The 3,978-nt window shown below is 33.9% G+C and overlaps 1 pseudogene; it reads right to left on the bottom strand.

Annotated features, from left to right (window-relative positions):
• Positions 1-2,242: 2,242 nt before the first annotated feature.
• LOC132239015 (U2 spliceosomal RNA) lies at positions 2,243-2,403 on the bottom strand (annotated as a pseudogene).
• Positions 2,404-3,978: the final 1,575 nt, after the last annotated feature.

Genomic DNA, 3,978 nt, shown 5'->3' on the forward strand with positions numbered 1-3,978 from the left:
AAATTTAATTTTCTGCATAGTTTATTCTTGTATACTTAAAATAGTTCTTATCCTACTCTGCATGGTAAATCACACACTATACATTCTTCATATTAAAGGTGCTAAAATAAAAAGCATTTAAATGCTTCATACTGTAGTGCCCTGTTTAATTATAAGAATATGTTATTCAATGTTATCTTTAACTGTTTTCTAGAGCAGTGCACTTGATGTTATTTTTAAATATAGAAAAATCAAAGTTTTTTAATTTTTAATTTACTTCATAAAATCACTTCATTAAAAAATAAGACTACATAGTCACAGTGTTACAGTGTTTGAGAATATCTGTCCCCACCTTTATACGAGTGTATCAGTTAATAATGCGAATTTTGTAATCAAAGAAAACAAGATAATTTCAAGAGAAACATCAAAAGTGCTTTATTCAAAGTAATGTCCATCACTAGCTACACATTTCCCCATCTTTCAGGTAATTTGTGGCTATCATCCCAATAGAACTTTTCTTGTTTTGAGGCAAACTGTTCAGAGTTCCAATTTTCCACTTTTTCGTACGTTTTGAAGTGCTACTCAAAAAGTGTGTGTGCCACCGATGAGAACAAGTGGTAATCTGAAGGAGCAAGGTCTGGTGAATATGGCGGGTGGGTTAATATTTCCCGGGTAAGATCTTTTAACGTGTCTTTAACTAGTTTTGAAGTGTATGATGGTGTGTCATCATGAAGCAAAATTACTTTTCTGTGTCTTCTGGAACATTCTAGTCATTTCACAATCAAAGCATGATTTAAATTGATTATTTGTTGTTGGTAGCGATCAGTACTAATGGTTTCACCTGGTTTTAGAAACTCATAATACACCACACCTTCCTGATCCCACCAAACACAGAGCATTGTCTTCTTTCCGAAGCGATTTGGCCTTGCAGTCCATGTTGATGGTTAACCTGGATCAACCCATGATTTTGTGCATTTGGGATTCTCAAAATAAATCCACTTTTCATCGCCAGTCACAATTTGATGCAAAAAAGACTTTCTTTCATGCCATTGAAGCAACATTTTACTGATGACTTTCCGGGTTTTCATTTGTCTTTCGTTCAGTTGATATGGCACCCACTTTCCTTCCTTTAAAATCTTTCCCATTGCTTGTAAAAAAATCGGAAATTGTTTACTGAGTAAAGTTTAATATTTCTGCAAGTTGGTTTTGAGTTTGACATGCATCTTCATCCAATAATGCTTGTAATTGTTGGTCTTCAAAAGTTTTAGGTTGACCTGGACATTCTTTATCTTTCACATTGAAATAATCACTTTTAAAGCATTTAAACCAGCATTCACAAGCATCTTGAGATGAAGCATGTTCACCATAAACTTCCTGAAGTATACAATAGCTTTCAGCAGCACTTTTCTTCAAAATAAAGTAATGAATTCAAACTTCCTGCAAATGCTCTTTTTTTGGCAAGAAATTTGACATTTTTAAGCTTAAAAATATATATGATATTAACATCTTCAGAAAATTTGACATATAAAGTTTTTAAGCTTGCTGTCAATACAACAAAATAGCATACATATCAAATTGCATATATATCAACATATGTGTAACTCCATCTATTGAAAAAAAAATCCGCATTAGTAACCAGTAACTTGATTCAGAATTCATTTATGTAAGAAAAACATGTATAAAGAAGAGAGATTCTTTATTATTTTATGTTTTAAAAGTTATATAATATGTTTTATATTTGTACATACAGTACATGCATAAATGTTACATGTTATATGTATGCCTCATATTTATATATCATGTGCAACAGAGAGGCTTTATATATGTCTAAGATGGTTCTTAGTAAGAAAGGCTATGATTTCTATTTTTTAAAAAAGAATCAACCCTTCTTGTTGTAAACCTCTAACATTTTTGTATTCTTTGTTACTGAGACATAACTAAGTAAACAGATCAAGTCTTATTTGTTCTAAGTCAAATTACCTTCTTATTTCTTCAATTTTAAAAGCCTCACCATCTTCCAATGCTTAAAGCATGAAATGTATCGATTACTTATAAGGCCTTTTAGTTAACTTGTTTTGTTGTGTACGGTTTTATTTTTTGTAGTAAAATTCCACACAGAGGAGGACAACTGACAAGGATGACTATGGAAATTAATTTTGAATGGCTTATGGTTTTAAAAACGTAACGGCTGAGGGTGGCCGTGGCTGCAAAAGTCAATTGCGACCGGCTGAGAGGAGGGTGGGAAGAACCAGTCTCTTTGCTGGATGAGTGAAGGCCAGAGGAGGAAGAGGCCTTCCTGAAGTCCCCTCGCCTTCTCTCACCTTTCACTCCCAGGAAAAGGTTGAGGGTTAACATTGGAAGAAGGAAAGAAAGTTGTAACTAATATTTATGCACTTGATCTTAGCCAAAAGGCCGAGAAGCGATGTAACTAATATTTATGGACTGAACATTACATGCTTGTTATTTTGCAAGGTGTTTGCCTACATTTCACTTAATCTTCATTAATCTTCATTTAAACCTACAAATTATGTGTTATCATTTCTGTTTTAACCATGAAGAAACTGGGGCTTATGAATTAAAGAATTTGCCTATTTTTCAAATACCTCTGCAACACCCTGGTCAGTGTGGCTGGGTTAGTTGGAGAATAGTCCCATACATCAAAAGTTGGAGGTTTAGTTCCCTGGCTGAGGAAAATAATTATGATGCAAACTAACTGTTTCCTTAACCTCTAAAGCATGGCCGGTCCTCTTACAGACACACCCCTGTGTTTGGAAGGAAGTTGTGTTCAAGGTCAAGAGAAGGCAATCTCTTAGAGGGACTTCCATTTTCGATTGCAGGCATATAATCAATAACTTCACCAATCACCCATCAAATGAATTAATGAGACTATCTTTCTCTTCTTTTTCACTCTGCAGACCTTGTACTTCCTTTTCTCAGATGGCAAATTTCTGCTTTCAGCAACATGAAGACAACATGACAAGTTTGCCAGCATTTACAACATTACAGTCAGATTCTCATCATTGAAATTTTTCTTCAGCCTCCTGGTCACTAACAGACCTGATCAGTCTCTGTTCAAATTCTATTTTGTGTTTCAAATTCCAAAAAATGTTGGCCCTTGCTCCAAAAAAGATTAGACCAAGTTTCAGAAATTAGAAAGAAGCAATAAAATGAACATTCCACTTTGGTCAGCTCATTTCAAATATTTTGTGATGCAAATAGAGGACAGTGGGAAAAAAAGTGGGTTTTCTTCAAAGCAGCTTTTTAATAGTGTATGACAGCCAATTACTGAATCTAGCTTGCACTTTCACACGTTTTACTTCAAATAAGAATATAAAAGAAGCAGCATCCCAATTCCTAGCTAATTTCATTGATGAGAATACTTACATATTAGCACTAAAAAAAAAAAAAAGATTGTGACTGAATTATACAATACACTATCCCTGCTTTTCCTGAAGCCATTTGACCTAGGTGTTATTAAATATTCAGGCTGTGCCAATATATATTAAACTACTTAACTTTAAAAAGTAAAATCTAAAAATCACATGTTGCAAATATTAAATATTTGAAAAGTACCTAGGTGAATATCAGGAAGAGATAATTTACACTGAATCAGAGACAGAATAATAAAATAATAGCTTCACCACAAATTTATTTTGGAAGAAAAATTGTTAAGAAAATACTTGATAATCACCTTTCAGTAGAAGTTCAGATCCTAAAACAACAGCCAAGAGCACACAAAAGATGGATAAGTAGTACTATGTGAGAGCATAAGTGGAAAGAAAAAAAAGGATGGAATGGGGAAGGCAAAAGGGGGAGAACCAAACTAGGACATGATCTGAAACTATGGACATGATGGCATGGAAAAAGTACCCACAGTGGAATGGCCAACAGACTTTAAAGATCACGTTTTATCAACCACTTTTAAGGATTTTAGTTATCTCTTTGTAAACACCACCTTTCCCCCCACCCCCGCTTCTTTTAATGAATCTCTTATGAAAA

Source organism: Myotis daubentonii, chromosome 7 (assembly GCF_963259705.1).
Source record: "Myotis daubentonii chromosome 7, mMyoDau2.1, whole genome shotgun sequence".
Classification (NCBI taxonomy): Eukaryota; Metazoa; Chordata; class Mammalia; order Chiroptera; family Vespertilionidae; genus Myotis; species Myotis daubentonii.